General features: G+C 35.8%; 1 long non-coding RNA gene across 1 annotated transcript; it reads right to left on the bottom strand.

The window, feature by feature from the left end:
* Nucleotides 1–603: 603 nt before the first annotated feature.
* Nucleotides 604–6685, bottom strand: LOC134677170 (uncharacterized). The gene is made up of 3 exons (XR_010099995.1): nt 6668–6685; nt 1770–3456; nt 604–1415 (listed from the first exon to the last, which is right to left on the bottom strand). It is a non-coding gene; the product is annotated as an uncharacterized LOC134677170 (long non-coding RNA).
* Nucleotides 6686–9121: the final 2436 nt, after the last annotated feature.

The following is a 9121-nucleotide window of genomic DNA, read 5'->3' as shown; positions in this document are numbered from 1 at the left end:
CGGTAGTTATTTAAATACTTAAGAACGCCACGGTTCTCTCAAGAACTCCTGAGTAGAATAGAATAAAACACTAAAAGTAAAAACTAAACTTAAAAGTACATATTTGGTATTATAAACAATTTTATACAAAAGAACCATTATTTGGATTAGAATATAGAATTTGGATAGGACTTTCAAGTGTAATCTGCAGTCGTATGTTTTGTACTCTTGTACTTATATTAATTCTGGACCGGCCTCAGTTTTATTGTTTGACATTACTTGTCGTTATACGAGGACTGGTTATAACTGTAAATATATTCACTATTTGATAAATAGATAGATATATTTATTGCCACAACAAGGCAAAAAAGTTTAAGTGTAATTAGTTTTACAATATTATAAAAATGGCAGAACACTCAGAAAACTGTGATTATAAAAAAAAAGTTGTGAAAATGTGTAAAACTTTGTTTCATTTGGCGTTTTGTGTGCATTTTTGGGTCATAAGTGTATATGGTGTGGTTATGTATTGGAGTATTACTGAAGAGCAGCTGAAGGAACCCCTGATTTCGATGATGATGACTTATGTGTGGGGGTATGGGACTATTTGGAATGCTGTAAGTTATGACCGCCTTTTATCCCTTTCTTACAAATACATAAGTCAAAATGACAGATAAGGACAAAGATAGCTAATTGATAGAGTTCGGACAATTTATCGCAAAAATAAATATGGTATCGACGCTTAAGAATCAATACTGTCTAAGTAACAAATAATTGAAAATTTAGACAATTATAGCATTCTATTCGTTATTTATTTCTGCACGTAACTGCATTAAAAGATAAAAAACGTCAAAAATGTTAGTTAGAGAGTATTGATTCTTAAGCGTCGGTATGGAACATGATACAATTTTTGTAACAATTTTAAACTGCAGCTTTTCAGTATAATCTGGAAATTTTATAAAGATACTGTGTATATTTAATATGAGTTTAATAAATCTTGTCCTATTTTCAGATATAGATTAGTAGATGATTTTTGATGGTTTTGCGATGATTTGTCCGAGCATATAGCGCGTTTAGGAATAGGTAAGGGGGTTAGTAAATAAGGACATTCCTACACAAATCTTGTACAGATGTAGTGCATAATTGTTTTCCATCGTATTTTCTCGGAAACGTTCGTATTTGTCTTGCTACTTCAATCAACGTCGGTACTTTTTGTACCGAGACTGACAAAAATAGCAAAGACACTTACGTTTCCGTGAAAATACGATGGAAAATAATGAAGCACTATTTACATATATGTAACGCTTAACTGAGGTGGTGTTAAAATTTTCATGTAAGTATAAAAAATGTTGGAGTGCATTACATTATATGGGAGCGAACAATTCTTGACTGTCAAAGTATGTGATCTTAGAAAATTTCCACTATATACCGGGTGTGGCCTGTAACACGAGCAAATAATTAAAACATAGATTGTACTCCTCAAACAGTGAAACTTTTGTTCAACAACTTTTAATAATTATGAAGTATTTAGACTTCCTATTTTTCCTACAAAATAAATATTATCTTCAATGGACGCCATCGCCATGCCATATAATTAGAGATTGACGTTGCTTGTCATGCCTTAAACATAACAAAATTCGCAATACATTGCGTCTTAGAATAAACTTTAAAATGTATTAAAAATCAAACTACAAGTTATTTTTTAAAAGTTGCTGAACAAATGTTGGTCAGTATGAGGAGTACAGCCTCCAGTTAAATTTTTTGCTCGTATTACAGGCCACACCCGGTATTACCTAGGTACCTACGTACGACTGTCACATTCTCAATCGGATTATCAGTAAATATGAAGTGAACGTATTTTCTTTGTGGCACGTTCTGCACGTATCTTTTTTATACAGGATGATTATAATGTGTACCTATGATAAATTCAAAATACTTTTTATACCGTAAAATCAGGTAACTATAGTCCTATAATATAACTACGTATAGGTATTCCAGTTTTTAACCTTTATCATCATTTATCAACGAGTTTTTTAGATGTGAAGTCGTTACATTTAAATAAATAAATATTATAGGACAACTTTATTTATTTTGTTACTTAGACATACTAATTAATGCTTTTTGTATACTTATTAAGTTATTAGATACTCATTTTTAACCCAAATTAAGTACTGAATGTGAAGTTTCAGCTTAATCGACAAATGGGAAGTGGGTCTACTGTAGCTCGCAATATTAACCCGAACATACATAAATACAAACATTGCAAGTTATTAAAGCTTGTAAAAAGAGGAGAAGAAATGAACTAAATACATGTATTTTTTAGCGGATTTTATGCTTATGTGTGTATTGCGACCATAAGATTCATTTGCCAGAATACGTTACAATTAGGTCTACAACAAACAATAAAAAACCTTTAAGATAAAAATTAAAAACCGAAACTAAAAAAAAATTAAAAACTAAGCTTAAAAATAAACTATGAATAGAAAATTTGCCTCAAATCGCCATCTATAGGCAGCATGTCCAGAACGCTGGCAGCATTAATTGCCATGTTGTATGGCAATTGGCCAATGCAAATGGCTGAGCTATGATAACTATGATATGATATGACCCAAGTCCAGCCCTCTGGGAGGCGTGTCTCACTCGGCGATTTCGTCGCTTTGCTACAGGTAGTTAAAAGTACTTCCGTTTGACCCCAATTTTGGTGGCTAATAGCTATAAGCCGCGCGTGGCGCTGTCGTCACCTAGCGGCCATATCTGTGCTGATCGTAACAGTCGCGTTTTGTTAGAGAGTGAGTCTTCTGTACCTAGTACTATTATTTATTCTGTGCTCTGGTCACGCGTCAATTCCACTAACCTGCAGCTACATTCGTTGGAAACCCTGTAGGTGCTTTCCCCAGATTAATCTTATATGTGGATATACTTGGTATTCCAGTGAAGGGTTTTAAAAATAGTTTATCTCTATTTACCTTCAAAATAAATAACAATTACTATTTATTAATTCAAGGTAGCCACCATCGTCATCAATATGTAGCCTTGTGCTTAAACTTGGTTATTATGTATAAAACGGCCGACAAAATGTTAGCAGTCACTAGATAATTATGGGTAGTTGTGACCTTTTAAAACTACGTTTCATTTTATAACCTGTTATAGTGCAAGCGGCAAGCGTAAACGGAATCTACGTATAAGTGTATCAATCATGTAAAAAAAAAATCCTGCCTATAAGGTGTCCCACTGCTGGGTAGACACCAAAGGCCTCCCCCCTAGACCTCCAATCCTCCCCATTAAGTGCAGCCTCTGTCAAGTTGCTGAGAAATGTGTCCAGGTCGTCCCGCCATCTCCTCTTAGGCCGACCTTGCCGGCGTTTACATTGTGGCACCAACTCCGTGGCTAGTTTAGCCCATCTCTGTGGGTGCATGCGTCGTACATGGCCTGCCCAGTCCCACTTTAGCCTGGCGGTTTTTAACCCAACGTCGACGATGCCTGTCGAATGAAGAAACGTAAATGATTCATAAAACCTTTTCAATAATTTGATTGGCTAAATCCGTCAGCGAGAAATTCTCTCTGTATCTTTAGGTATTTATATAAAAGTAAACAAAATCTACCCTCAAATAGCCCCGTAAGCCAGTTGAGGGTAGATAAAACATTACATGATCAAATAATGTAGGTTAACTCTCAGATCGTTCAGTGACTGATCCAGTTTGGTATTTGGTTGATTAACCAATAAATGTTATACCCGAAAATGTACAAAATGCTTTGTCTACTTTTATTTATATACATAAAAATACAGACTTTAAATTCGAATAGGATTGAAAACGAGTGGTCTATATCACTGTTTTATATTTCAAGTGACAAAATCGAGCACCTGAAATAAAAAAAGGAGAATAAATAGGTATTGCCTACGGTCTAAAAAAGAAAGATACGAAAAATACTATACAGAGTGTACACAAAACTTTCACTATCAATTGGATCTGTTCTGAATACGCCAATAATACATTGTTGTTAGGTATACATTTCGACCAAATGTCAATTATAACATTGACATTTAATTTAAATCTAAAAACCTTCTCATTCAAAAACCCTTTGCAAAGGAGGGTTTAACTTGCATTTTCTTTACTGAACCCTAATACGTATAATGAACGATACCGGACCGTCTTAACCATTTATAGTTTGTCATTACTACTCGTTAAACGACCATCCGGTATAAGTTTAATTAGATTAACTATTAAATAATAAAATGTCAAAATACCCAGAAATACGTGATGATAAAAAAAAATATTTGCGAATTCTTAAGACGGTGTTTCATTTGGCGTTTTGTGTGCATTTTTGGGTAATAAGTGTATATGGTGTGATTATGTATTCTAATATTACTGACGAACAGCTTAAGGAACCTCTGATTTTGATGGCGAAGACTTATCCGTGGGCGTATGGTACTATTTGGAATGCGGTGAGTTACAAATAAATAATATTATAGGACTTTCATACACAAATGGGGTTGGCAACTGTCAAAGGTTTGCATAGATGGCGCCATCATAGTTTGCCTTTTTTTTCTATGAGATTATCCAGGGCATAAAATTCCATTAAAGAAAAAATACTTGACACATTTCAAGGGATTGATAGGGCAAGCTATGCTAGCGCCATCTGTTAAATACTTCGACCGACCAACCCTATTGACTAAGCCCCACAGTCAGTGGGGAGACACTTCTGACTTCGGGCAAACTCGGCTCCGTTCGGCTCAGCATTGCTCCGAGCAATTATCAGGGTTGACACAACTTGACGTCCCTTTACGTGACCACAGATAAGATAACTTGAATTTTGACAACCCTAAATAGCCGAAAGGGAAAGGGATATCATGATTCGACCCTGAATCGTTGTTAAACTTCGGTTTTGTACGTTTTGTAGGAAGCGTCCTTTATGTACCTACGGTAGTACTATGTACTAATTATTCTGTGCCACAGTCAAGAAGGCTTTTGTTGTGGGTACTAAGACACCATAATATTTAAAATAAAATTTACCGAAGCCATAGCGAACCGAAGGTTTTAATTCGGGCATTTTGCTTTTGTATGTTCTTTTTTCTTATTCTTAACCGATGCTTGTGTGTGACCTGATTCTATGTTTTTTTGTCATTCCTGTTTTTTGAGTTTTTTTTTAAATGTGGAAATTGGCAGAAAAGGTCTTATCCTCTGATTGTCATTTTATCTTACCGCAATATTTACATTTAGAGTTAGAATAAACTAACCCTGTAGGTATTTATTTGCTGACCGGATATGCGCTAACACCCTGTATATTTATTAAAATAATAACATTAAAAATGGATCTGACATTCATTTTGCTTGGACAGACTGCCATAATTAAATGCTGCCGTAATTTTAAATTAATAATACAAGCTGGTATTACCAATGTTATGTTTTTTAGGGTTCCGTACCCAAAGGGTAAAACGGGACCCTATTACTAAGACTTCGCTGTCCGTCCGTCCGTCTGTCACCAGGCTGTATCTCACGAACCGTGATAGCTAGACAGTTGAAATTTTCACAGATGATGTATTTCTGTTGCCGCTATAACAACAAATACTAAAAACAGAATAAAATAAAGATTTAAATGGGGCTCCCATACAACAAACGTGATTTTTGACCAAAGTTAAGCAACGTCGGGAGTGGTCAGTATTTGGATGGGTGACCGTTTTTGTTTTTGCTTTTTTTTTTTTTTGCATTATGGTACGGAACCCTTCGTGCGCGAGTCCGACTCGCACTTGCCCGGTTTTTCATGCCTTCAAACAACGCATTTGTGTCCAAAAATAGAATATTAACCTGTGAAGCCATTTGCGTTGGAATACTAATGATTTATATAAACAAGTTTTGCTCGAGGAAGATACAGTCAGCGTCAAAAGCAGCGCCAAATATATAATTTAAATTGCCTTATTATTTATTGAAAAGTTGTGTCAGATTTATGCATATTTTAGCCCGGAACCAGAACTATGTTTTACTTTTGCGTCGGCTGAGTATACGTTTGTGCCATATCCATTTTTTTATTTAAGTATTCCTAAAATAACAAAGAATATGATATTTTTAATAATTGACAATGTTCGGTTTTTGAAAAAAAAACATTTAAAAAAATGTGTCATATCCGCATTTTACTATAGGATAATTACACTCTGTTAACAGAAAATTATCACAAAAGTGTGACATATCTAACACTGTTATGTGAGTACGTACATACAAACCTACTCATGAAAAAAACGGATATGGCATGGCAATAATAAAAATGCTTTTATTTCATGATTACCTACCAATATACCTATACAAAATATTTACACCTATAAATAGTAACCATATGTGCCTAAATAATAAATAAGTTCAATATTTCCTAAATGTAAATTTAACTTTTCGAAAAAAATGTTTGTTTTGCTTCTTATCGCTCTCTTGCAAACCAATGTGAGGTAAACGTGCTCGACATCCTAATGCCCAATAGATGACACCTTGCTGTCACCTCTATCATGACAATGACTTAAGTTTCAAGATGACATGTAGGTACAGGGACCGCGTCGAGCACCAGTACTTTCCTTAAGTGGCGTATGCCACAAACGTACTCTCACCCGACGTTTTAATAATCTGATATTCTCACATTTTTAGACTATTCTTTGCCCGAAAAACAAAGTGATATTTGTTGACCCCTCCCGAGATCTAGAGTTACTTACAGCAAGAAAAGTCTGCAGCGATTTTGATAGCCCACGCAGTGCAAGTGTTATTTATACGTCATATTTTCTCGGTCTGTGGCTAGTGAGATTAGGCTTTACCCCCTCCCCCCGTGATCCCCTACGTTATTAATGGACGCTTATGTTAGAACCTAACATTCCATTACATAATGTTGTCATTAGCATTGTCGTAATTGCCGACAATCATCGACATGCGACGTCACGTTCTGACATTGAAGTTGCATACAGTCAACAGCAGAAGTTGCTAAGCGGGCGAGGTTTTCAAAATGATCTTTACGACTTTATTGTTAAGAAAATAAGAGCGCGTCAAGGTAATTTTGAACACTTCGCCCGCTTAGCAACTTCTGCTGTTGGCTGTGTATCATTGTCTTAAACCGGTTCAGGAGGCTGAAAAAATATGTCAAGCGTGAGTTGACCTTGCAACAGGGGCCTTACCATGACGTCCTTATTATCATGAAGGCCCCTGAAATCTTAATTATTAAACATAAAATAGATGTCATAATCTTCAAAGCGGGCTTTGGATTTCAGCTCCAGTCCGCTTGGCAATTAATCCCAAAAATGGCGTAGACACCACTTTTTATGAAATCCACTCTCATCTTACTTTTCCCCTTTTATGCGTCGGCAAACAAGCATACGGCCCGTCGTCATTTTGAATACATAACCCTATGTTAGACTTCCTTATACTAACATCAATGATTAAATATATCCCAAAAGTCGTTCGTAGATTGAGAGCGAACATTTTCAAGTGATAAATTGGTACTCTCAACTCCACTCTATGCGTGATCGCATTAGAAATGAGGCCATCCGCAGCAGAACCAAAGTAACCGATGTAGCCCTCCGAATCGCTAATCTTAAGCGGCAGGGGCGGGGTAGATTTCCCGTAGAACCGATGGCCATAGGGGCGGAACGGTTCTGGAGAGACGACCACGTACCGGAAGGCGCAGCGTGGGTAGACCTCCCACAAGGTGGACTGACGACCTACGACCTGGTAAAGGTCGCGGGAATCCGCTGGATGCGGGTGGCGCAAGACTGGTCATTGTGGCACTCTTTGGGGGAGGCCTATGTCCAGCAGTGGACGTCCTCTGGCTGATATCATGATCGCACTCGGAATCGCGAATATTTCGGGGTTTCCCATAGTAAAATTTGCTCAGTATGACCTAAACATTAATGGGTCTCTTTCTTTGCCTTTCGTTCTGATAGATACCTACTGTATACAGATTATAAGTATAGGTGCGTAAAAATACTTGAATATTTGAAGGACGTTTATTACTGCCGGCAGATCCCTAATAAGTATGTTGCTCAAAATACGTCATTCTTTTAAAAGGGCGTGATCTTGTGCGGACTTTTCCATGTTTTATAATTATACTAGTGTTCTCACGTTATCAACCTAACAAGGTTGACTAGTTTATTGGTCTTTCGCGCTTTTTAAACAGTTAACGATAATAAGTGAAGATTATTCTAGATAGTTTTATACAGATTGGCCCAAACGGCCAAAAAAATCTGGGACAATCGATATTAAACTTTCGTGAGACATATTTTAAATTGTTTATACGACAACGGTTTCACTCACTTGAATTTTTACTACATTCAAGTAAATTACTTGAATGTACTTGAATTTTGACTAAAAATTCAAGTGAGTGAAACCGTTGTCGTATAAACAAATCTGGGACATTTGGGAAATCTACACTGATTTAACAAAATTTCATTAAAATTAAAACTATAATCGTTTAATTGAAACAAAGCATATTTTTTTAAATAATTCTCTTTACTTTCATGAAAAATATGCACAGTAAAAAAAATTCAACGTATTTTTGGACCAACCTGTATATATTTTAATAGTCTCTTGTAGTATGCTCTTGGACGGATGTGATGTTTATTAACTAGTAATATAAATTGAAAGTAATATAAACTTAACCAAAATTAATATAAAATGGTGAAGTCAAAAACCGAAACTATCCAAGCGATCAGTGACAATGTCGCCGTTGGTGAAAAAACGGTTTTGCTCACTCTTTTCAAGACCATTTTCCATTTATTGTTTTTGGTGCATTTCTTGTGGGCCAGTGTGTACGGTGTGTCGATATTTTTGAGCCTGACGGAAGAACAGTTGAAGGAGCCGCTGATAGTGATGATGAAGACTTATTTGTCATGCTATGGTACTAATTGGAATGTGGTGAGTTTACAAACTTTTAATAGTAGATTGTATCACAAGGGAGCAAAATTACACATTTACGGCGTGGTCGTACATTGAATCCTGAGCGTAGTGAACGAATATTTAAGACAGACATAAATAATATAAATTATTATTAGTTGGAAAGCAAAACACTAAACTGGAGATACCTGAATGTCTTGCAAAGTAACTTGGTATACAATTATTAAAATATACATATTTAAGTATTGCGATTATATGAAAATATTATGTAAATTTCTCTCTAAATG

The sequence above is a fragment of the Cydia fagiglandana genome, chromosome 25 (assembly GCF_963556715.1).
Source record: "Cydia fagiglandana chromosome 25, ilCydFagi1.1, whole genome shotgun sequence".
Taxonomy (NCBI): domain Eukaryota; kingdom Metazoa; phylum Arthropoda; class Insecta; order Lepidoptera; family Tortricidae; genus Cydia; species Cydia fagiglandana.
This window is presented reverse-complemented; position numbering and strand designations above follow the sequence as displayed.